The sequence below is a fragment of the Bombus impatiens genome, unplaced genomic scaffold (genome assembly GCF_000188095.3).
Source record: "Bombus impatiens unplaced genomic scaffold, BIMP_2.2 scf_0259, whole genome shotgun sequence".
NCBI lineage: Eukaryota > Metazoa > Arthropoda > Insecta > Hymenoptera > Apidae > Bombus > Bombus impatiens.
The window spans coordinates 594,700-621,169 of NT_176678.1; the positions used below are offsets into that span (position 1 = coordinate 594,700).

A 26,470-nucleotide genomic window follows, 5' to 3' on the forward strand; every position below is an offset into this window, starting at 1 on the left:
GTCCGATGGTGGTGGTCGCCTTATGGTTACCTTGAACACCGGGTTGCACCGCGCACACCTTGCACAGTTACCCTCTGCTCCAGTTCCGCGCCGATACTCGGGGCTATCGTTCCTCGCGATCGCGATTTAAACCGAATTACATCGGATCTCAGGGATCGCTCGATCCTAAACCGATAAAACAAAGTATCGACGAGTTTAAAGATTTAAAGATTCGAGGGTTCGTCGAACGATCGACTCCGTTTTAAAGACGTTTGATAAAATCGATAGATCGAATTGACGCAAAGTTATCGAGTCTCGAGAAGATATTCGAGCAGTACGAGTTACCACGTACGATCGTATTTATCAGACTTTCGTAAGAATAAGAATCGTCTTGAAAAAAGAAAAAGAGGCTGGAATCGAAAGGGCGTTTCGTTCGAACGATCGGCGATGACTAACGAGCTGTAAGATACGGTATCTCCGAGGAGGCAGAGTTGGATCATCGAGATAGAAGGCGACAACCCTTACACCTGTCCTGTTCGAGTGTCCGGTCCACGGACAGGGTAGATCGATCATGAAAGTTTAATTACGACGGAGATAATCCGAGCAGAAGGGGGGAGAGATCGGATGACACGCGTCTGCTGCGAGCGCAGCGTTCGCCAAGGCTGGCAGGTGAATGATGCTGTTAGTCGTCGATCGATCCTGACACGGTGTATCGGATCGTGTGGTTCGCGAGGGCAGCGGGACAAGCTGCGGGCTCGCCGAGACGCGGTTTAAGGTGTCCCGGTGGCATTCGTCGGGTGTCGTGGAACCAGCTGGTAAAGTTCGGTCCAGAAGCAAGCGGCATACAAATTTCCGTACGGTGGAATAAATAAAGCGCGTCGCAGAAAAACCGAGAGCCGAGAGCCGAGTGCCGCGAGACGCTTTTACGGGCCACGGCTATAAGTTGAAAAAAACTGACAAAAGAGAGGAATAAAGAAGCAGAGTGGGACAATAAGAACCGGTAGCACGGGAGGGGTACTCGTTGAAAAGGAATTCCTCTTCGTTAAGTTAGCCGAACAGAGGAGAGGAGCGTTCGTGGCCCCTTGATGGAAAGAGAAAAAGAGCGCGGCTAACTGAACGGAGGAACGAACGTTTCCTTTTTCTTCGTCTTCGTCGTACGATTCTTCTTACATCCTCTTCGTCTTCTTCGTCTTTCTCTCCGTGACCGCGTGTACGCGAAACGAACGATCGATCGATCACGCTCTCCCCGTGGTTCCGTACGATCTCGACGGACTTTTAACGCGATGACGATGAGCCGATCGATAAGTTCACGCCACCACGGAATCGTTAACCGGACAATAAGACGATATCCTCGCGTGAGCGATTCCACGGCAATAATACGTCGCGTGAGCCGGATATCTCCGATCGGCCAGAAAGCTCGGCTATAAAACGCTCCCGCGTCGATGATTGCGCCGCTTCGTTGGCTTTTTAATTAGAAACCAGTCGCTAACGATTCGATAACTACGTTGCGTCGCGTTAGACAACGGTCGGAACAGTCGATTCTTCTTTGACGCTCTCCTGTAACGTGTACCCCTACTCTTACACGCAGCGAATGCGATTTCGAAGAATCAAAGTCGACGACAGAGCCTGAAAGAGATCGAAGACCGAAAACCAGAGAGATTAGCTCGTAAAAGTCAAGAGCGAAAGCAAAAATTTACAAGACGACGGAAGTGGAGAAAAGCTTGACGAGGAAGAGAAGCGAAACGAACGAGCGATTTCAGCACGCGTACCGATGCTGGTATAGACACATCAACCGGTGGACGTGCGTTGTTCGCGCTTAGTCACCGTTAAAGCGAACGACTCTCGAGTATTTGGCGATTGCAAACACTCTCGCCGGACCAGTTAAGCGGCGCAAACACTTTACACTGTCCAAATGTTGGTCCCGCGGTTTAGCTGTTTCGCGCTTGTCCAGAGCATGCGGCTTTGTTCCGACAGCTTGGCGAAGGTACACCGTGCACGGTGACTTTAACGAGGCTCCTCGTTGACGGAACGGAGATTGCTGGTGCCGTTCGGCTAATACGACGACTTTTATAGACGCTGCAATCCAAACAGACGACGAACTCTTGCAATTTTATCGCGTTTGGCGAATATATGTAATTTTGCAATTACACGATCGCGATTTACGTATGACGAAATAACTAAGAAACGATTTGTGTGGAAAAAAGGATCGAGCAATTATTCTCGAGCAACTAAAGGCGAACGAAAGACGAATTTCTTGGTACTTGGATCCAATATTTAAGAAGTCGAAGAAAAATGTGCAGAGGCTTTGAAAAATAATTTCCGAGCAACTCGAAGCGACTAAGAAGGACCTTCTTTCGACTTGAACGTCGTTTTATACGAAAAAAAGATATTTCGTAAATCTCCAAAAAAATCGCGACGACTCGTGATCGAATTTTAAAGTACGTTTTATACGCGGTAGAAGGAATAATTCTTTGAAAATATTCGAGGAAAGGACCTAGAACTCGAGGTATGTAGATCGTGTTTGTGTGTCGAGTTCCGTGCGAGAAATCGTGCAATGCCGTGCGAGAGGACCGTGAAACGCGTGTCATGCCACTGAAACGACAAACATCCGACGTGCATCCGGTTGCCTGACTGCGGAAGCGTAAAACTCCGTCCCGTGTGCATCCGTTTTATGAATTCAAATAAACAAGGGGATTGTGATGTAAGAGATGCGTTGTGGTGACATCGCGGCAATCGCGATAGCCCTTCTTATTCTTGGGCAGATCCAGGAACCACGGCAAACTAGGTAAGACACCTTACCTTCTTCCATCGAAATTTTATCGCTCACTCGCTGCGATTATTTCGTTGACGACTATCGTTTTACGTGGATATTGATCCGATTGAAACAAGTCTGCTAATATATGTAGACATACAGATGCATCGATGAAAAAGCGTCGAAAACATAAGACTGTTTTTTATAATGTCGATGTACACGTGAAAAGATATAATTTAGTAAATAGAAATACGCGTCTATTTTCGAATGTGACATTTCGCAGGAATGATTGTTGATATTTTTAGTTATTGATTTTTATTAGTTCTATAGTTTTGTATGATATCGTAATTCTATATAAATCCCGCTTATTCGTGCGCTAAATCTTTCTTCTTCCTCCTATCCTTTTTTTTATTTCTTATCGTCTTCGATTTTTAAAATCTTCGACGCTCGACAATTACCGTTACGATTTCTTTAAAATAAAGTCTAAAACTTCCTCAAATAAATATAGCCCGCCAAAAGTGTTTCGATCGTTTCAGTTCAATCATCGGAACAAGCCAATTACTATGCCTACGTGCGACTCTTCGACAAATTTTCACTCGGCAAACATCGCTGCTACCCTCGCTCCGCGTGTTTCCTCCCCTAACGTCACCGTTACGTTCCACCGAAGAGATTGCAACTTTATCGCGTTCGTGGTTCGTGTTACCTCACCCCGTGTGCCAAACGTACTCTCGTCTCGTTGGTCGAACAACGTAAATGGGGTCGACTGTTACTTATAAAGTAGCTTTCTGCGTTGCGTCGGCCAACGATATTCACAAAGGCGCGCCTCCCTCCCTTGGCCCTTTTTTTCCACGGGAGAGAAGACGACGAAGAGAACGACTGCCGGCACGCAACGAGGCCCAGCGAAGCGAGGTGATCGCTTTTGGGTCCCGAAGGGATCCTGAACCCATCGAAGGGACCACCTCGATCGAGATTCGGTTTCGTCGCAGAGGCTCGATCGTTCGCACTTCACCGGTAGATTCGATCGGAGATAAGGGTAAACGACCTATTCGACGAAGGCTGTTCCAAAAATCTACGGGGTTACGCTCGATAAACCTTTTCTTTCTTCCCCGTTTCTCTACCCTATTACTCCTTTTTCTCGTGTCGCCGTCCACATCGACGAAGCGTAAAGACTGGCATCGCGGCGAAATTTGATTGTTGTTTTCGGTAATTCTGCGTCCTATGTCGAAGGTTTCTGGACTCTTTGTCAAGCCTATCCGCTTTCTTCGACCGCTTGTTCGACAATAGGTCAGCGTGATCTTTTTGACGGGAATCGGTTCTAGTCTTCGGCGAAGGGTGGTGTACTTTTTTGCTTTCTTCGGTGTTGGGGAAATTTGCCCTTGTTTTCAACGATTCTGGTATCTATTATATCGTACGTCGTACCGATTTTCTCGATCGATCGATCTCGGGTCTTTGTAAACTTTCTTTGCCTTTTTTGTCGTCCTTGCTACTGATCTTCCGCGGTTGCTTGGAAAAGAAAGTTTACCGTTCGTACGAGTAAGTTCTGCTTCTATTCGGATGCGCATCGCAGTTGTATATCTGTGCAATAACTAAATCGTAACATCGTTAAGGAAATATTTATCTTCTGGGGACGAAATATAATAAGACAATGCTTCAATCTACTAATAAATATTCCATTAATGTTAGAAATTCGTATATTTGCAATAAACGTGTAATAAATTTCTATGCACATTTTCAGAGTGGTTTCAAACGTTAACGCTATAATCGTGACACTCGTTTATCGTAGCAGTGTCGATGAAATGTCAAAATATGACACGTACGATGCGAACGTAAAAGTTTTCTACAATAAATACTCGTTCAAATACTTTCGCGAATCAGTGTACGCGAAAGCGAGCGAAATGAAAGATCGCATCGCGCAAAAAATTCTCTCCATGTCGAGAACAAAGATCTTCTCTTGTTTTTGGCAAAAAAATAAGCGAATACCTCGCATGTTACGTAAAAAGGGCATCAAGGCCAGGCAAAGGGTCGCATTTAGAGGCGAATGGAACGCGAAGCAAGCTGCCGAGGGCGCGGCATCGCGTCGACACGTGCTACAGGCCCGTCACACCTTGTCAAACTTCCACAGCCGTGCAATGAAATTTGATGCACGGCCCAGTGTTCTTGCGTATGATAAATTCAGACAGCTCCTTGAAAATCGTGCAGTGAATTACGGTCTTCTCGAGCGCATCCTTCTGACGTTTACACGTGTTCCCCGCATGACCACCTGCGTGTATTAATTTTGCCGGCGTTTTCAAAGTATTACAACGGCGAAACAACGGCAAAATCTACGTGTTTTCAACAAACCCGTTCCTTGGCGGTGTTACGTGCCTGGTAGATATTCTGTTGTAAATCTTCGCGGTTGCCAGATTTTTTTTAGTCAACCCGACATTTTTCAACGCAACGTTATTCGTTAACGACTCGGAGAAGAATAATTCTGTAAAATAAAATTGACCTTTCGAGACGTACAGTAGCTGCGACGAATATTTCCACGTGCCTTTTTGTACTCGTAGAAAGAAGACCGAAGAAGAAAAAGAATAAATGTGAAATCGCGTCATCTATTTCTACCCAACTAATAACGCATCTCGTATAACTCGCCCGGTAGAAACGAATTTCATACCACGCAACTTAACTCTGCGAACAAAATCGAATCCGAAGAACGCAGGTATGGAACGATGAGGCCCGATGGAGAGTTACAAGAGGTGAGCTGTAGTCAATAACGAGAGGCTCGTAAAGTTGCGCAAAGTTCGTCTGGACCATCCGTGAAGTAATTATATTCAGTCACGACCGAGTTCCGTATAATAGAGCAGTATGGACAGCGGAGGTGCGACTTTTTACGATCTTTCGTTTCTTTTCGCGCGTTCGTAACTCGTATCGCTCAGCAACAATGCCGATCGATCGTACAAATTGAAAAGTGATAAAAAGATGATATGTTTTTTAACATTGGCCCAAGTTAAATATTTTCTGATATCAACCCCGAACGACGGATGCGCGTATAATACGAGGAAAATAATACAAGGGCTGGATAACAATTGACGCAAACGTTCATCTTCTTTTCGCACTAATCGGAAAATTTCGTCGAATCTATGATTTCTTTCTTCGAGAAGAAATGCTTAAAGTAATTAAGACACTAATAAGAATGTACGCGAATAGGAATTGAAACGAAATGTTCTCACGTTTGCAACGCAATCGTTGAACGCAATTGAACGAAGAGATTGATGAACACGATCCGAGCGTTGCAAAACTGCAACGCGTGAAAGGTAGAATTGTTGGAATGTTACTTGCCTTTTTTGCACGGTCGAGTAATTATACTCGTATGTCACGATAAATCCGTTTGATGCATTCGGATAATATATATATAATGCGCGTACATGTACGTGGTACTCCGAGCCATGGACTTTTACCATTTCCTGGAATCCTTGAATTTTTTTGTTCGCCATTATCAATTTGCATTTAAACCGCCCATTATAATAACAAACGTCCATATCTCATCACCGAGATCTCAATGACAAATCTTTACTAAAAAAATACCATTATTTTCAGTTTCTTCGTTTTTGAATTCTTGTTTCTGTTTTTCAATTTTCACGCAAAGCCATACATCTGTTCTTTTACCTTTTTCAACCTTGGCGCAGATTCCAAAATAAAAGTTATGGTCGATGAAAGGTGAAAACGTAAGCTAAGATCCGAAGAATTCCAGTTTTCGAATTTGGACTATTTTAGCGCTGAAATTTTTTTAAAGATCGACTTATTTTCGCAATGAGTTACATCGAACTTCTTTTCAAAGTATAAACACGTAAAATGCAATTCGTGTTCAGGCATCACCGCACAGAGTCTTCGTTTTATCAATGACTTATTATCTCTGTAGACTTACGCGACGTCAATTTTCTCGAGTCTTGTTGTTTTGTTGTTTGATCGAATGGCGTCGTCCACGTTAGCATCGCGGACATACTCCAACAAGGTGTTACACGTGCTTGAAACGTGTCGTCGTATCCATCGATTCATCATCGATCGACAGTGTGCGATAGATCTTGATGCTGCGCGTGTTACAAAAATAAACGACCACTTTTATCTTCGATAATAGATGGCTAAGCGTATCGCTGTTTAACGATTGAACATTAACGACGAAACATATTCTTAATAAATAAATTATTACTTTCGATCCAATTATTTAATATTCGTTGTAGCGTGTTGAACGACGTAACGAAATGAAAAATCTCATATTTAAACGCGTTAATGTTGCTTTAACGGGATATTTTGCTGAACGAATTTCTTTACGAAATATGGACGATTATCTTATTTGGATAACGATATCAATGTTTAATTTTATATTAAATCGAAGAAAATTAAACGGATTTGGAAGAAAATTCAACGTTATACTTTCTATCTTTTAATTTACTTATATTCAAATCGATTCAGTCGCACTCTCGTTTCTGCACGATCCAGTGTTTCATCCCTTGAAAGATTCTGCGCAAATTCGCCTTGCATTTTCACCTTACGAATTATCATCTTATAAGTTTTTTGTAAGTCCACCACCTGATTCGTTTGATTCACGCAAACTGTTCACACTTTCGCCGCAATTTAAAACACCGATAACCCGAAGCCATCGTTCTCCACGAAACTTCGAACACGAATTCGATCGTCGAGCAGAAACCTCGCGTTATACGCCTTCCGATCGATTACAGTTTACAAGCGAAAGGACACAAAGAGACGGTTTCCAGGCCGGTCGAGGAATTCCTGGCGCATTCCTGGGACACAATGTTGGACGATTACGAGTGTTGCAGCCCACCGTAAACCCTTCGAATTAACGAGGGGCTCGGCAAGAATTTCCGAAATAACAGCGTACCGTGTTCGAAGCGATCGATCATAATCCACCGCGGTTCCGGGACCCATTAATAAGCCTTTAAATCGATCGAAACGCGGGATACTTAACGGAACCATGGATATTGATCTAAATTATGAATTACGACCGATAGGGCGAAAGTGGTAAAGAGAACGGAAAGTGCGTGTTTCGCTGGCTTCCAGTGAAATTTCTAAATATTAGACTCGTCTAGGCTTTGAAAAAAGCTAGAGAAATTCCATGATATCCGTCGATCTCTCGATCAAACGATACAGTCGTTCCCAGTATAACAAGCGTAATAGATTTTAGCGGAACCATAAACGAAATAGCTAATATTCTGTCGTAAGCTTGCCCCTTGTAGGTATAATTCGCTTAGGCCTATATTTAAAGTTTTAGCGAGTAGATTGAACGGCAATTCCGTGCAATTATCGAAATCAGTATCTGCAAATTATGGGATCGTAAAATACATAGGAATTTATTCTCTGGAAACTTTTTGCGAACGCTGAATCTACCCTAATCTTAATACCTTTTTTACCCCTTCTTTCCAAATTTTTTTTCCAAATTATACTATTGCCTATTTCGCGACTTAAGATAGAGATCATACATCTTTAGCTTCACATTTTTTAAAGACGATGCAAATAATTTATTTAATTTATGTACAAGAAAGTGACATTATTCACGATCGATCGCGACAAAGAAAATTAGAGTCGTTACTTTACACGAGCGACCAAATCAAGATATTAAATCTACTGCTGTTTAACTTTGAAATCGCTCCAATTAATTAACCGCAAAGAATTCCTTTCAAATGTCCGAGAGGAGTTTAAAACATTTCAGGATATCTATCGATCCCTTTATTATATCGTACGATCTTAAACGTCGACTTAAACGTTTCAAACTTTCTCCAATAAAAGTACAAATTCCAAGAAGAATAATATAAATTCAGAGGTGAAATATCGGTTAAATTATCGACGCGCAACCCGTTTTGTCTACAGAGAATTAACAACGCCAACGCAGAAACGTAACAGCAATTATTTTTGCATACATTTAAATCACCCAATGAACGACGTAACTCACGACCACCCCCGGCAGCCATTGAACGCAATGTTCGTTTCTATAGAACGAATCGCAGTGGGACACGATTCGAACGAGAGGCATCGATGTCGTGGCGGGGCCTGGGTATTAAATTAAGATCCAACGGTGTAAAGTAAGCCCGAGTCGGCCCTCCTGCCGCGAAGAGTAGTAATACCATTCAGTGAGTTCGCTTCGGTAGTAGAGTTCGTGTCTTCATCGTCTATGTCAGTCGCTTGTTGAAAACCGGCGCGCGACTTTTATCGGAACAACGCTACGGATAGGTAGAGCTCGAGCAAAAGGCTTTGTCCAGCATCCGATTCTGGTAGAATTTCGTCCTTTTTTTAATCGTTTATCTTCCCATTTGGTTAATTTTAGAAAATCGAGGAAAGATACAGAATAGAAGATATAGTCGAATATTATTTTACGAAAAACTACAATACGTCACAAAAAATAAACGAAATACCTTGCTTGAACGTTTATAAACGTATTAAACAACGTTAATAGAGACGACTCGATGGATGCATTGGAAAACCACTTTTGAACACTATCCACCACATGAAATATTATTTTCATTTCGTATTCAATAAATGGAAACAAAAAGAAACCACTCTATTTTCCTCGAAATAAACGTTGCAGGCGTCACGCGACTTTTAATCATCGTTACGTATAATAAATTTCCAAGCTGATCAAACTGGTACTCCATTTACAGCATCTCCGTGTATTTCGCGTGAATCTTAATTAATCCCATTGGCGTCGATCGCATAAATATTAATTACACCGCTCGTGAAAGTGTGATGCGTGAGTAATATCCGTTCGTATATTCCTTTGGATTAATTTCTCGTTTTCCATCGGAAGTCTGCATCGTGAAAACAGTACGGCGAAAATTTTGTCTCTCTTTTGCGCAGATTTTACTCGCTTATTTACTCTTTCGCATTTCGCGCACGAACAAAAGCTCGTAGTTTTATCGAGTTCTTCAAAAATATCTCGTTTTTTTTTTAAAATATCGCGAGTTATAAAAATAATTCGATATACGCATATTTGTATATTAGCGCGAGACGCTGACAATACGTCTGTTACGTGTCTGTACGTGCCTTGTTTTATCATATGAAAGTTTGAACAAAAAACTTGCCACGATATTCTGAATTTGCAAAGGGAAAAAAAGTATGGCGACTGTTCTGTGGTCGCTCGTGGTCGCTCTCGAAACGGTAAACCCGGCCGCAAAAAAACTTTCGCGTCATCCTTCAAGAAAGCGGCGCGAATTTTCTCAGAGTCTTGGCCGATAAAGATCTTCGAAGAATATACGTGCTAATTAAACGATTACCACTCTCGAATCGGTCGGGAGTGTCTCGTGATATTTTTGATATAAATGGCACGTCGAAGCTGTTACAAGAAAGTTCTTTTGAAGCAGGCAAGAATCTTGCTTGATTATTTTCCAGGGGTAATTGCCTCCGGTAATTTAATTTGACACCGAAAGGAGGACTTTTTGGAAAGTTGTCCAAGTGTCGGAATTAATGCGAGGCTGTTGAATAAATTGAGCGTTTCTTTCGAGCAAACGCGGAGAAGGGATGCTTTTTAAAAAGATCAAAGGAATACGAGTTAACGAAGATGAAGACTTTAGAATATATTCGATCGACTTTGATCGAACTTTCGATCGAACTTTCAAGTGGATTTATCCCGAGTTGGACCCGACTGGAATTTATATCGTACGAATTCAACGATTCTCTTGTCTACTTGTAACTCCTGTCGATCGAATCCACTTATTCGAAGCTGTAAACGAAATTTAGAAATTTTTGTAATCGCATAAGATCGATACACAACGCAGAAATTGAAATTTATTATAATCCAACGAATCGCTGCGTAAATACAACGATAAACACAGTGACGTATAAAATACTTTTTGTAGTCACTGTATATCGAATTCCGTGCGTCGTCGCCAAAGGTTGTCGCGCCTGGCACAAAAACCGAGGGTATCCAGGGAATTGGAAGACGGCAGCGGGAATCTACGGCGTGTAAGGGATGGAAAGGGGCGATGCTTACGGAAGGAATGGGAGGACGGGTGAAAAAAGTCTCGGCGAAGATCCAATTAAAATAACCAGTGGTCAGCGGACGTCGCCCGAAAGAAGTATAATGAGAGGAGCAAAGAAAGAAGAAGGAAAGGAAAAGGGTGAAACCTGGACGAAGGTAAGGAGAAGGATGAGGTGGAGAGACAAAGGGCGAAACGAAACGCGGTCGCGTTTCGAATAAAGGGAATCCCTTTTCCATTTGGCCGACCAGACAGAGACAGAGGGACACAAAGCGCCATTAAAATATCTCTAAGTGCCCGGAGAAACTGCTCCCTCGAAACGTTCGGGCATGAAAGATGTCGGCCTAAGACCTCGTCCTCGCGATTCAAATTGATCAAAGAGGACGAAGAATCGAAGCCACTGTGTGCGTTTTGCCACGAGTTTCCAGCGAGTTGAGCGTTTCGGGCTACCAGCCAGCTCGATTCTTCGCCTCCCTTTTACGTCGACGCTCCGTAAGAGCTCAATTTCGGGGTGTCGAAAACGACGTGACAAAATTTCATATCCTAATAATTTTGTCGTGGAATTTTTTTGCGACCAATTTCGATACGCTTGACACGCGACACGACGGACTTTTATTTCCTCTTTATTCACTTTTCACGTGTATTTAGTTTATTACGTTTATTATGAAACCTGTATAAAGTTAAGTATACGGTTTCGTACAGGCTTCCCCTTCGATTATCTTCCAGCGTGGTTCTTTGGATGCTGGTACGGTTTTCTCGTCACTTGAATTTTCTTCAATCTCAAAATTTGCATGTACTTTACTTGCAAATGTTTCTCCGGGTATCGTTTCCTTATGAATCGTACTATTTCACTTTCACTGTTATTTTCCAAATCGCGTTTATACGTGGGCAGTATTAATTTTTCGTCTTGCCATGTTTGTTCCTTGCTCTACTAAACTACGTAGACGAATGATTTATTTCTCAAGTACGTTCGCCGAATATGGAAGAAATCGCTTTCTTGCTATAAAAGAAAATACTCGGCGCTCGTGACAACAACGATCCGGCGCTTATCGAGCGAGGGTTAAACAATGTAAGAAGAAGAAGAAGAAGCGATCCACCGTGTACGTTTCGCCACGAGCTTCGAGCGGGTTAAGAGTTCTGTGCTACCAGCGAGCCGAATTCCTCGCCTCCCTTTCACGATGACGGCCCGTAAGGTCCGTTCCGGGGTGTCGTTTTTATCGGTTCGTTCGCTTGTTTGATGGTTCTTGGCGATAGTATCGCAACGCTGGAACGAGAGCTGTCTTTGAACTTTGTGCAAGCAACGAATCGTGCTCGTTGAAACGGAATGTTTTAGCACGCGTTTTAGGGTTCTATCCCTCGCACGAGATTTTCGTTGCTGTTAGATCGAGATTACGTTAGATTCTGATCGCGTTTTTCTCGTTGAATGGTCTTGAGTTCGATCTGTTTTGCTTCAATGGAGCAGGGTTATCGCGTATGGTTATCTTCCGAATTTAACGCTAATGCGCGAGTGCCTATGTATTGCGCGTACTGCTGCGAAGCGAAACGTTCGTTATAATGCGGTTCGTTTAATCCGCAACTTTTATAGAACGTCTGCGAAACGGTTAGATCTCTTGATTATTACGGTATGAAGCAGAACAATTGAATTTGATTTTTATTCCGCACCTGTACGTGCGTAATATTGCGATAAACGTTAGCTGTCTGCGAGATCACCTGTTTACAGTCTACAGTAATTAAGCGTGAATTAATTACCATATGATTTTATTTAAGGCACCAGTTTAAAACTGAAAAGAACACGTTAAATTATAGTTAGACAAAAAGTAAATTTCAAGCGAGAATCCCAATAAGAACTTAATTTACGAATAGCGGATATTGAATAACGTGTCTGGAACAGTAAATGATTTTCATTACACGCGATAAACACGATTATCGTATTACACCAAAAAGTAATACGCAAAATTAATAAATACGTTGAACCACGATGAATATCGCTAGAATATTGTGCATCGGAAGCGCACTCGTATTCTTCGTGGCTTCAAGGTAAGCGACTCTTTTGAATCGTAGTCAACCCTGGCGAGAGACTCGGCGGTTCAAAAGCGTATCGACGGCACAGCGATTAAACGCGGATCATCGCGTACGATCGGCGGCTGTTAGAAGCGTGGACACGAAGAACTTGTAGCAATTTACGATCTCGTATCTGACCGCGTTGATCGTCGCCGAACGACACGCTTCCATTCACCAACGATCACGATCTATGTCTTTATTAACCGATCCACGCGCGCACGGACTTCAACGAGGCGAAAACGCGTCGAACTCGAAACCGATTCGCCGGTTACGTTACGTTCAGAAGCTTAGAGGGCGGTCGGTTGTATGGGAGAAGACGAACGTCGCTGGTCGATAGAGTCGGCGATCGAAAAGATGCGATGGCAGAGATACCAGAGCCAGTTTGAATCGACGTGTCGGGTGGTAATAAATAGGTTTTTTCTTTGGCGGATATGCTCGAAGAAGGATTGTCGTATTTTCGTTCTCGATCGAAATGACGAGATACGCGGATAATAATTTCAAGCCTGGAAGATGGACGATCGGGTTTAAGAATGAGTTTAAGCCGTTAAGTGGATCATTTCTCAGATAGAATTGCAACCAAAGATTTATACAGGGGACTCAATTTTAGTCAAATTCGCGTTTTCGTTTTCGATCGAGGTATCGAGAGATCGAGAGATCCAGCGTGATAATTTCGAGCGAGATGGACGAGTAAGTTTTAGAACGAGCTCAAGCTTCTGCTGGGTGAGTCGTTCCTTAGACGCGAGTAGCGTCGCAAATTTATTCGGCAGACTTGAGTTTAGCAGATTTATACTTTTGTTCCTTGATCGAGGCGTTGAGATAGTCGACGACGTCTAAGTGGAACATCGAAAGATGCCCTGCTTCTATGAGAAATCCCTCGGATCTTGTAAATCCTAACCGAAGGAAAAAAAAGTTAGACGCATAAAAAATGGGGTAAAACGATACTTAAACGCTTCGATGGAAGATTAATGTCCAGGACGCAAAAGATGGTTATTTACGCTAAATGATATTGAAATAATAATATATAAGTAGCAGGGGGCGATGCGCGCGAACCAAGAGGTCTTAATGAGATTGAAAAGTAAATGGTGTTATTTATAAGATCGGTTACGAAACGGTGTAATTTCGCGATCAAGCTTAAAAGAGAAGCAAATATACGCCGCGTAAAAACCGTTTAACCGTGATTGCTAACGCCGATAGACGGAACATGATCGTGTATAATTAAACGACGATCGCGAACCGATTCTTAGCGAGAACGAGGTACGCGCAGATTGTACCCTTCGCCTGAAATTACTATGAAAAGAGAAGAAAATACGGAGAGTAAAGGTTGAAAAAACTGCAGGAGGGCGGGGGGGTACTGTATATACAATGTAGCACAAAGAATCCAACGCGAAGCTGTATCGTCGTTGAAAATCAGCGGTTTCGTCGAAATAACAATTACCGAGAAAAATGAAACAGAGATAAAAACGAAAGCGAAGCAAAAACAAGCGAGCTGATAATTTAATCGATGGCTTTTGACGACGTTTTACGGTGAAAACCGTTCGAAGAGAACGCTCCGTTCGTGAAATTAATCGCAACCAGCGTGTCGATTTTTACAAATATTTGGAAACATGGTCGAGTTAAATATCATTATCGATGATTAATAAAGGGAGAAAAATCCCGACTATCTGAAGAGATAAATTATATTTATGTGAAAAACTGCTCGATCATCGATGACTATAAAATTAAATTTATAGCCTATGTTGGGTAATCGAACGTGCAAAGTAGTATATCGGAGACATTAAATATTTTTAAAGCATGAAATACCATTGAATAAATTGCGAGTTATAAAGTGCGATAACATTATGTTTCATTTACGTATTTACTTCCTTTTTACGATCTTTTTCTGTTCGACGTATTTGCTTCTTAAATATTCAAAACATTACAAAAATAAGGAACATTCGCTACGATTATAATGAAAATCAATTTTAACGAGATCGTGCAATTTTGTTAAATTCTCGCCATGGAAATACAAAAGCAAGCATCGAATTATCTATCGATAAAATTTTCAACGAAGGTAAAATACCAAAGATAGACCGGAGATCCGTAACAAACTAAATTTCGATTTACTCTATTTGCGAACCTAAAAAGAAGATGATTCAAAGTTTCAAAGAACTGGAAACAAAATGATCCAAAGCTTGAAATATTGAGAGATAAAATAGTTCAAAGCTGAAAATACCTAAGAATAAAATAGCCCGAAGCTTCAAATTTTTAAAAGGATAATATAAATGAAATAAATAATGTAAATTTTCAACCGCTTTAAACGCGTCTCTAAATATTCGCGGAAGATTACGCGCACGCTTCAGAGTAGAACCAGTTTGAACGACGAATGAATTTATTATGCGTTAAAAGGAAAAAAGTAGCGTAATTTTTTCTTCGAAAGGAAAGGACGTCAGCTAATCGCGCAGCATCGGTGCGATGGACGGAGACAAAAGTCGCCTTAACGTATTCAAGCGGCTCTGCTCTCCGACTAGCAGTCTGCTTATCCCAATTACTATCCCCGCTGAAGAATGCTTGCGCGTCTACATAATCGCTGTAATCTTCGCGCTCGTTATAATTATCACCGTCCATTACGACAGATTCTATCGGATGCTCGGGCGACCGTCGATGAAACGCGACTGTCTAGTCGACCGCCAAATCTAATTAACTTTGTGCCAATTGTGTAGGCATTATTCTTTACATAGACGATTGTTCTGTATATTTTTTATTTCTTTGGTTTTTATTTTCAACGTTTCCGTAATTATGCTTTCCTTAAAATCCCTCAAATACCGCCGTCACCTGAGATACTACTGTATCTGTTCTAGTCCACTGTTAATCTATGTATTTCACTTCTAATATGCAAAACATATTTGTAAATTAAATTTCGCTACAATCGTCTACGATTATACGATTCTCTGATAAAACTTCAACGTCTAAGAGAAACTATCGGACACATTCGCGAGCAGAACGAACGAAAAAATGAAAATTTGTCGACACGAATAATCGAATGGTCACGGTTGCGTCGCACTTGCCACACTTTCCCGAAGAGATCCTCTTGGATCGTGTTACTTCTCATCCGCTATTCGTGCCGTTCAAGGTTTCTGTTTTCCGGCGTTCTCACCGTGTATCCCTCTGTCGTACGAACGGACGCACACAGAGGAGCAGGTGAATGAGGGAAGCCGTTCGATAAATCTTCAGGCGCCAGGGTTGAAATTTTCGCCACCTCTCCGCTTGTCAGGACCGTTCTACAAAGATATTTTCGGTATTACCTGGCCAAAGATCAGATCCTAAAGATACCTGGCTTAACGAGCTCTTTCGTTCGTAGAAAGAACGCTTCTTCCATTTCCATGTCATCCATAAAATAATGTTAATTTGTGGCCCCATATGTACACACCTCCGGTCGGATAATTAACGAGTCTGCCTCTATTTCTAGCCGATCGAATATTTTTTCCTTCGTATCCTAGCGAACCCGTGGTTACCGTGAATTAGGACGATTCCCAAGTGTTCGAAAGGATCTATACAGGCAATTATCGTAGCAGTATCTCGGCTAATCGGGGCTGGTATTTATCGGAAAGACATTTTCCTCGGTGACGAATTTATTTCAGTTTATTAGGTCCTCTTGTGGCTGCTCAAAAAGCGGTCGACTCTACTTTTTGAAAGTTTCGAAACTTTAACGTCGAAGCGCATGATCGATGCTTCTCTTATATAATTTCGTCAATTTCCTTTGCTTCTTGTTTCGTGGCAGATGATAAAAATAACGTTATCGTTCTGAGACAACGATATTATTAGCGAATCGACGAGTTACAAGTTACGGATCGAAAATGTATATCGCGCAAACATGTTAGAACAATTTTATGAGCGAATAGTAATCGGAAGATTCGTGATCTATAAAATTTGCTTATAGAATACCGATCCGTGATTATTAGTTTCGTTTTATCCTGTGCCAATCCTGTGCCTCGCATAACGCTCTGAAATCATTCACTCGCGTAACCCACACCGAAACAGCCTGCCATAAACATCTCAGCTACTACTTCCCATCTACTTCAACGCCAAAATCATAACTCTGAAACTATCGAGCGAACGCCAGTGTTCGAGGTGACGCGTAATCTGCTCCTCTAAGCCGTCGAGGAATAAACTTGCACGGTAGATAAAACAGCCTCTTAACATCCTGTTTTGCGCTGTGCCCTCTGTTAGCGCAGAATCTATCGAGGGCTACCAAAGAAAAATATCGACCACTTAATTTCGCAGACGATAGGCAACCGATAGGCGGTCTGCGCCGCTGTTATCAGAGTAATTAGTGACACCTGTACTATCTGGCTGGCGAGTCGGCGACGATAGCGAGCTGTGAAAAATATTGAAAGTTCGCCCACGAGGATCCTTTCAGCCGACGAGGATCTCTGGTTCTCCGGCGTTTCGTTTCTCTTCTGGATTTCGTTCTCTCTCTCTCTCTGTCTCTCTCTCTCTCTCTCTCTCTCTCTCTCTCTCTCTCTCGATATCAAAAGTCCCTGAATGGTAGCGTTTAATTACACTTAATGACACCGCTGCTAGTGGCGTGAAACTGTTGGATAAAACGCGTGTCGCGAGCTGGGAGGCGCTACCGATGATTTACGGGCCCGATAATTTCATCGTTACGCACCGAAACAACCTTAGCTGACCGAAGCGGATCCGCGACGAGGCGTTGCTTTTCGAGCGACGCAAGCTCTCTCGTCTTTTGGAACGGAGTTTGGCCTGCTCGTAAGGTGGAAAGCGAAGATGGAGTTATCGAGTCCGCACAGCCCATTATCGTAAATGTCACAGGTTATCTTTTTCCGAACTGCCCCCTTTCATATTTTAAAAACAATCGCTATTATCTTTTCGTACGAAACAGAGAGAAATACTCGTCTCTGTTTTTAATCCTATCTATCATACGATAAGGACTCTCGTTTTTAAATGTTTTTGCCTTGGTATTTACGCGACACGTTTTATCGTAAATGGAGTTTAACCGTACTCCGATCGCTCGTAATCGAATCCATTTTAATATAGCGACTATTAACACGGGGAATTTTGGATATAGCGTAACATACGTAGAACATAATCGCATATGAACGTATTACAGTATATTCTGTAGTATCGTGGACGAAAGGTCTAAGAGATGTCGGGTGAACCATAAACGATGTCGCGAGAAAGCCTAAGTGCCGACAGGTCCATCGTCGGCCCTTCGATCAAACAGTTACGCGGAAAAAAGTCCTACGTGATCCTGGCCACGAGCGGTTGCGGGACACGTGCGTGGTGGGGCTACGAGAAAAGACAAAGGGATGCAAAGGGAGAAAGACGAATTAACGATCGGTGTGAGTTGAGAAGTCGGAGAGTGTGGTCCGCGCAAACAGAGCGTCGGAACCGTGGTGACGAGGCTTGTAATTTAACCGTTTAGTTGTCTTAATTGTAGCACGTTATCGTAGTTAGTTCGCGTTAAACAACCATCGTTTGCTGTTTAACCAACACCTGTTTAATCCATTTTAAATAAATAATATATAAAAATCCTACGATTCCGTGATGTATATATAATAATAATAATATAATAATATTCCAAAGGTAACAATTTACAACATAATCCACTGCTTCTCTTCAAATAGAATTACGTTCTCGGAATAATATCACGCCCATATGAATAGATGATCCGACCGTAGAGTCATATATCGAATCATATGGAATCATAGAGAATGAACGCGCAATTTTATCTACGTAGCAAAAGTGGAAAAAATTCCGTACGTTCCATCGTATTACGACGATAAATCCGTTAGTTTCCAAAGAACCAGCCGCGAGACGCGCAATTATTTTTTTCGATCGCAGCATCCGATACATCGTACTCTTGACCTCTCGTACGCGGCCTAGCAGCAGTTTGTTCTATTTATCCACCTCTGACCGGTTCGTTCTCGTTCTCTCGCTCTTGAGCGCTGCTCAGCTGCTCGCACGTTTTCCCGGTGCACGGCTCGCATTGTCCGGTAAAACCGTATTTTCGGCCCCTGCTACACGACTTTAACGAGCTGATCGCTATCGAGACTCACCGAGTTATTCACATGAGTCATTTCTACGGAACGGACTGGACCGTCTGTCCCTCCGCGTCTTGTTCTCGTGGAACGTTGTACGAATTAATAATCGTCGCCACGCTGCATTCCACGGCAGAATGATTAATCTTAAATTAATCGAGCGCCGTTATTTCTTCGACCTTTTTGCGTCGTATTTTACGTGGCAAAAAGTGGATCGAAGATTTAACCGAGACGAAAGAGAAGATTTTATCGGACGAGGATGAACGATGGATTTTTACTGGTGTAGAATAGATACGCTCATCTGGCTAATAGTTTGTTAAAATACGACGTTACAGGTACGCGGTATCGAGCGTAAAACGGTCAAGAGCGAACAAAAATCAACGAAAAAATGGTAAAACGAAAGATCGGTATTCAAAGTATTACGATAATCGTAAACCAAAAACGATATCGAGATAAATGTCAATCGATATCGAGTATAAGAGCGCGACGATCGGAAGATAACGGTGCAATAAACGTCGGTGCAACAAATCCCGATAACGTTGATCGAAACGTTTCTTTAAACGTCGTTCGAGGTACAAAGGGAAAAATCCATATAGTCAAAGTTTCTCGCGCGCGACTCTACGTCCCCTATAAAAATGCAAATTTCGTACATGTTGTTGTTGAAGCGGCGATCAATGAGAGCCATGAATCGCGCGCTAAACGCTCGATTACATCGGGAATACACAGAAAGTCGGCCGAGTGTATAAATCCAACTGGCTCGGCCGGCGAGTACGTACGTTAAGCGTAATTTATTCCATATATGATATACACACTGAACGCGCCGTGCTCTGCACACGATTCTCCTCCTCTCTTTTCCTCTCCCTTCCCCTCCTTTCTCGCCCTCCCTTTTTCGTTTCCTTTGATACCAGCCTGTTCGCAGCAGAACGAGGCCGCGATCTTCTCGGGACCTTCTCTCGTGAACGCGTGTAACGCGATGGTACACGGGATTTATGGGAATATTTATGCGTATTTATAGGGCGTGGAATCGTCGATGTCCGCCGACGTGGCTACACGGGACCCTGTTCCACGGGCTATGGTCTACCGCGTGGACACGCGGACCCGGATCGGCCCAGCCTCCGTAGTCCTCGCCGAATTTATAACGCGCCACGAATAGTTCCGTGTTCCACGCGGCCGCTCTTCTCACGCTTCGCGCCACCCGGACACGGCCACCACCGTGGTACACGTGTTTGCGTGTCGACCTTACCGAGTAGCCCCGGTTTCCACGACTCTCTGATCGACCATCCTCCGAGGATCGGGTTAGGTACGATGTGCCGTCCACCATTGATCTTCTTCGACCATGGGTTCGTGAGATCCAGGTTTCAGAGTTCCGAGTCTATCGGAGAAGGATGCCGACCTTTTGAAAGAATTCATATCGTTACGACGTAGCTGCTAGGAGGATTTATACGCATAGCTATCTCGAAAGATCGTCGCGTATTTTTATTTTAAACGAGAAGCACGGAACCTGAACCGAACCCATTTTGAACCGAACCGAAGAAATTTTGCCTCGTCTCGAACGAGACTCGCGACAACCAACTACCTGACGGATTAACGGATTGCCGGCTATTATTACGCCCTGACAGGAACACCGTCGATGTCTTAAGCAGTCCGTGTACCCTGAACGTTACACCGCCGCTTTTACGTAGAGTAAGATTTATTCTCGCGCGAGTTTCGTCGAACTTGCCCATAATATGGCGGTTATTTATTAAAATTGGTCCGATGACGAATGCGGCAGCGACGTAATATGCGGGACAGCGAATAAAATACGGTAGCACGAGCCTTCTTATAGGTGTACTCGAGTACAGTAGGTGGAAATGATACAGCGAGGTCGTAAAGTTGGTCGGTAAAGTTAATTTACAATTTTCCACGACCGCAAGCGTAGTAAGACTATTCGAGGCAAAAGTAAGCTTCCGCGCACTTACATCGAACTTTGCACTTTGCACGGGATAATCAAATTTATTGTATATCATCGGTCACCAGTCCTTAATATGAGACAGTAAGTCACCGTTGTTCTTTGATGTAACAACGAGGAAATTGAAATTTTATCAAACGCTACTTTTACGATGGAGCATACGTTAATTTCGATCGATTAAACGTAGCGCCTTTAATCGTACAATTAACAGATACGCTCGTAACGATTTTGAACGATAACGAAACGTATCGAACAGAAATTAGAGACGCTCGATTATTCTTTGGTCCGTCCGAAGAAAGACAAACGCTAATTAACGCTTTATTTTACGAGCTCGTTATGTCGCGTCCAGCTATTATACAGAGCACGAGGAAAGGCGTGATTTTAACGAACCGCTTAAATCAAAGCGTTCCGATGGCCGTGGAGACATTATACGCGGTTAAATTATGCCGATTCGAATTGGCTGGCGGATTCGTGACTGTCCTTTATCGTTCTCGGACGAGCACGCGTGGGCAGGCTGAAAGATCACCCGGAGAAAGCGAAAGCTCTGGGGACACGTGGAAACGCGTGTCCGCGCGATTTTTTAAACCGGACAGCCGCTCCTGTGGTCTCGTTACGACGAATGTCGATGATTGCCGCGTCTGGTACGGTCGTCCTTCGGATAGAAAGGAGCGAGTGCACGTACAAAAAGCACAGAGTAAATGTATGTAATTCGCAACGCGATTATTTGCAAGCCTAGCCGAACGAATCGATTAGAAAGAAATTGAGATTTATTATTGCGGAAACTAACACGTGAGAGTTATCTACGTCGAAAGAACTAATTGTCCGAGACTGCGGAAAGAATGAATTATCCCATCGTTATAGAGAATGCATAGTCGCAAATACGGTATCGCAAATAATTTTCGTATCGAATCGATATTTCTACGAATTTGTGCATTAAGGGCTCGATCCACTGAAACACAACGAGCGAACAAACGAAAAAGTAAACAAATTAGCGTTCCAAGTGGCTTCTTGGAAGCTTAGTAAGCACATTCTTGTACGTTAGTATCAATTACAGCTTCCTCCTCCCCCATTAAGCCTCGTCGAACCCCACAGACTTCCTCGAGGCAGCGATATCGATGATCGGAAATCTTACTGCATTAAAGTATTTTATACGATAATAAATAGACTGCGTGCGAAAAAGTAGATATTACATTCTGTGGAGCGTGTTAAGCCGCAACTGCACGCTCATTTCCCCTTTTCTTGCCCGCAACGTATGCCAAGAACGAGCTACACAGTTCCCATACGGCGCAGCCACTTACGTCCCATAATGTTCCGAGTTAATAGTCAGATCAGTCGCGATAAATTCGCATTAACTTCTTTTCCCCCTCCGGCATTATCCACGTGCTCCAACCTCCGATGATAAAGCTAAGTTATTATACCTTGAACGTAACGTTGATTCATACCGATTAAATTTGTAAAAACCAGCACGCCTAACGCGATAGACTGTAAACTGTCGGTTAATCCCGTCGATGTTCGTTAAACGACTCGCTTCTGACAAGTTCGAGGAAGTGGTGGACCTTAAATCGTTCTATGTTATGCGAATACTCGATCGAGGGAGGAGAGCAAACGAAGAAGGTAAATAAGTTTTTGGGAATTTTATGGAAGCGGAAGGAGTAACAAGGATGTAATACGACTTTTCATCCAAAAATCGGCGTACAACCGCTCGATGCCGATTACATCGCACAGCCTGAAACGATCGAATCGCACCATAGAACCGTACTCGACCGTCGATTCGACTTTGATCAAAGCGCGCTATAGAGCCTCGCTGGACGTTTCCATTCGATTCTCGTCAGTTGGGTCGGTTAGCGCAAACGACGCGTCCAAGATAAACTCATCGGACGGAACACCTTCGGAATATCCTTTAAATTATCGGGTCCCGCGGAAACGTAGCGGTTGGTGGCGGCGAGCCGCGCAATTTCCATTATGCAAATGAAAATACCGTGGAACGTCGGCGCGAGGTTCGGTCGATCTTCGGCGATGATCAACATCGTGGGTGGCCGCTGGCTGATCCACCGGTAGCTCGGCTCGGTCGTCCAAGCTACCAAGCGCGCCTCTCCTTTTCTCTCTCCCTTCTCTCTTTCCTTCTTTTACCGTCTTTATTTCGCTGTATTCTCCGACCTCTTTCTCTTCCTCTTTCTCCCGTCCTCTTCTCTTCTCACCTTATTCCCTCCATGTTTTTCGTTCTCCACGGCTGACAGACGAATGAACGCAACGAACGGGATGGAACAGACAAGCGGCCAGCCTACGTGCGTGTAATTATCCTGTCAATGCGTCGGATTTTCAAGCCTCTCGTCGTCCTCGCGCGATACGCCCCGCTTCGATTGAGAAATCTCCTCTCTGTTGACGTACCGCCTCGCGTAGCACGCGATCCAACGCGGAACCAGCACGGAAATATGCAAATTCGACCCTCGATTTCGTGACGTCTCGCGCGTTTCATCCGTACGCCACCTCCACGATTCAGGCTGATTACGTTTTCTGCGATTAATTCCACGAGGAATGGCATGGGTATAGGTATCGAGCTATAGATGTGGGTTTCGCTCTTTTTTCTTTTTTCCTCTCTTTCTTTTATTCCCTGGCTTAGTTCGAGTTTTCTCGTTGCCGGGCAAAAGAGACGAGGATCGTCCTTCGATAAAAAGAAAAGATTGTAAAATATAGAAACGGCGGTACTTCTCCCATGGAATATCTGGTACGAAAAGAAGCATCTGCCAACGATGTCTTGCTAGTTGCAGCATTTTAGGCTTCGAAGTCTTTCGAGGGTGAGGGGAACCGTGGCTCTAACGTTAAACACGAAGACCACGCTATGAGTTACGATTTCGTATCTTATCGAACGTCTCGAAAATATCGACAGTTCGTATCTAAGAAACTGGCACCTCTTAACCAAAAAAATTGTTCTTTCTACCACCATATCCTACCTATCAACTGACATCGAAATCGAAAAATCAACGATGCCGACAGCCAAAACCTAGTAACGTTAGTTTCGTTATTTCGCGCTGTATCGTTGTGCGATAATTAATTAAAAAAAAAAAAAGGAGAAAGAAAAAAGCAGCGTTATACCCGCTGTACCGTGCCAGTGAAAAGGAGAAATTTTTTGGATGATTCGTAGAAGAGAAATTCCTTCTGGTTGCGATAAAAGCGAGTAATTATGCGCGATGAGGGTCTGGACGCGAAATAAGCGGTCGCTGGAAGAGTCATCTCATCGGTCTCGAGGCCCCTCGAGGTGCAGTAATCACGTTGTGCGATTAACTCTCTGGCTGTGGCGCAAGGTGTTTTTATTGCTTTTGCCGCAAAGTGATTGTTTACGATGGAAAAATGAACCCCTTTAGCGAGAGTCGTCTAGGCGCGTCGGCTCTCGGTACGTGGAAATTATTTGCGCTTTGAGCGAATCGTACGGCGAAGAAGAAATTAGCAAGGCAAAGGTACGTATCGATGAAATTTTTCGATGTACGCGTGCGAGCGTTCTTTCGAATAAAATCGAACGCGACGATTTTTATCGCCCTGGACGATTCGTCGGGTTGGTCCTAACGTAGCGTCGAAGGAATGCGCGATCGCTATAGCGTTTCACGGTGGGATCGTGATCGATCGATCGAGATCGACCGACAGGCTTGTAAGTTATCTTGTTTGCACGCCGTCGATGCTCGTAATTATCTTGGCTGCGATGCTGTTCTTTAATAGAAATTTACTCTCAAAGTGTGTCGGTGGTTTCGTCGAGTGGTGACGAGATATTAACGCGTTGCGACGGCGTATACTCGATCGCGTGCGAGGAACGTAACGAAACATTAAAGTGCAACTTGTTAACATTATGTTCTCTGCGTTCCAACGATATGTGGCAACGTTTGAAATGATAAATGATCCTTCCTACGATGCATCGCGCGTCATCTTTTCTGTTTCTCCTTCCAGTAGAGCGTAGCGAGAAAGGTGTGTGCATACCCGTAGGGCAAAACTAACTAGTCAGGTATTTCGACATTTTAGAGAAATCCTATTTTCCTCGATAGCCAGGTCCGACTAACCGAGATGTTCTCGAAGATTTCTAAAATAAATAACAGTTTACTCGCATCTTTTACACGCTAGTATAGATATATTTGAATTTACAGTGTAACGTACGTATCTGGCACGTTGGAAAACGTTACCTCTGTTGCCAAATGTCATCGGTATGCGTGTCAGGATTAAGATTCGCCAACTATGGAAAAAGACAGTGGCCGTAGAAAACGTAAAATGCGTTTCGTCGTAGCTTTGAATCCGCGTTTCGATTAAACGAAGAAATACGTTAAAAGTTTATTTCAATTTCCTACGAAACGATTATCTAACAAATATTATCTTTTTCCTTAATCGCTTGAAAGATGTCTAGTAGTTTAGCCGGAGACTCTTTCTTCGTTCTCTCTCGTTTTACCGATACAAGAGAGATACGCGAGTAGTTTTCGATATTCAATTTGCCTGCGTTTTCCTCGATATTCTTCGATGATAAATGCGATAATTTATACCGAAATCAATGGGAATCGAAGTTTATCGATCGTATAGGAACAAGGGGCAAAAGGAACGGCGTAATGACTATTTATCTTGTTGCAGCTTTTGTAGACGATTAGAGACGCTATAAATCTGCATGCGCGTGTTAGCACAATCATCGTGCTATCCTGAATCGGTACCACTCGCATGAAACATTATTCTCGAGCGTGACCAGACCGGTAATACCTCGTGGGTACTAATCCGAAGCCGCGGTGCAACGTGCATCTAAACCGATGCTGTTCGTGTGTCACATATTTCACGAAACTTTGCTTCCCTTCGCGTTATCGGTAAGACGTAAAACTTAACACGTCCTGGCAAGTAACGATATATGTCACAGATAATTTTGATCGCAGTGATGATATTTACATACCGCGCATATTTACGTACAGAGTGATGACATTATACGTATTCGCATATTCGAACACCTGTTCCGACATCGTTCAAGAAACTTTTATTCTACGAGTTTTCGTAGCTAGAGTTTGATAAGACCGTCTGAATTAAAATTACTATTGCTAATTATCGTATGGTTAGATTGGTATTTCATTATTGCGATTATACTTTACCGTATGGTACATGTCGATCCTACGATACTGTTATCGTTGCCGTGTAATTATGCCATTCGAATTACGATAAAAGAGATCTAATTTAAAACCAGACTGGCATTTCAAAATACATTTGCATCCAAAGATCCTCTTAACGTAAAAACCCGTCCCCTTTTGTGTATTACACCGAACTACTACTATAGATATAACACGATATTATAAAACTATCGAAACTCGCTATCTACAATACGATCTAATATCTATTGAACCATCAAAAATCACCGTCCCCGATGTTACGCGGTAAAGCTATTAAAATTTCCCCCAAAGAAACGACTATGAAATATCGTTGACGATATATGCTTACTCCGTGCACGTATAATCTCATACCGCGCCAGCGAGGTATTAACGGAAAAGCCAAGGAACCTTGGCCCTTATCCCGATCCGACTCGAATCGGTTCACCGACATAATTCAAGCAGCGACATAAATCAGCCTAACTCTCCGGCTAACATCCAAACGAACCATGAACGAAGCTGGCGAACAAGCGTCTCACGGTTACCTCGTGGCGAATCGAGGCAAGGTAGAAACGATATTCTCGATCGTCTCGTCATCGGGATGGCTGGCTGGCTGGCTGGCTGACTGGCTGGCT

At 43.2% G+C, this 26,470-nt stretch overlaps 1 protein-coding gene across 3 annotated transcripts in view; it reads left to right on the forward strand.

The window, feature by feature from the left end:
- LOC100744294 (ataxin-10) overlaps positions 1 to 26,470 on the forward strand; it is a 78,516-nt gene that overhangs the window by 29,270 nt on the left and 22,776 nt on the right. Inside the window, exon 7 of one of the 3 annotated variants that reach the window (XR_001102201.3) lies at positions 19,810 to 20,782. The exons of 1 other annotated variant lie outside the window; for it this stretch is intronic. The gene's annotated coding sequence lies outside the window, so the exon portion shown is untranslated. Of the gene's footprint in view, positions 1 to 10,575; positions 11,303 to 19,809; positions 20,783 to 26,470 lie in introns of those variants that run through there. One more of the 3 variants, XR_002946487.2, reaches the window with a different exon arrangement.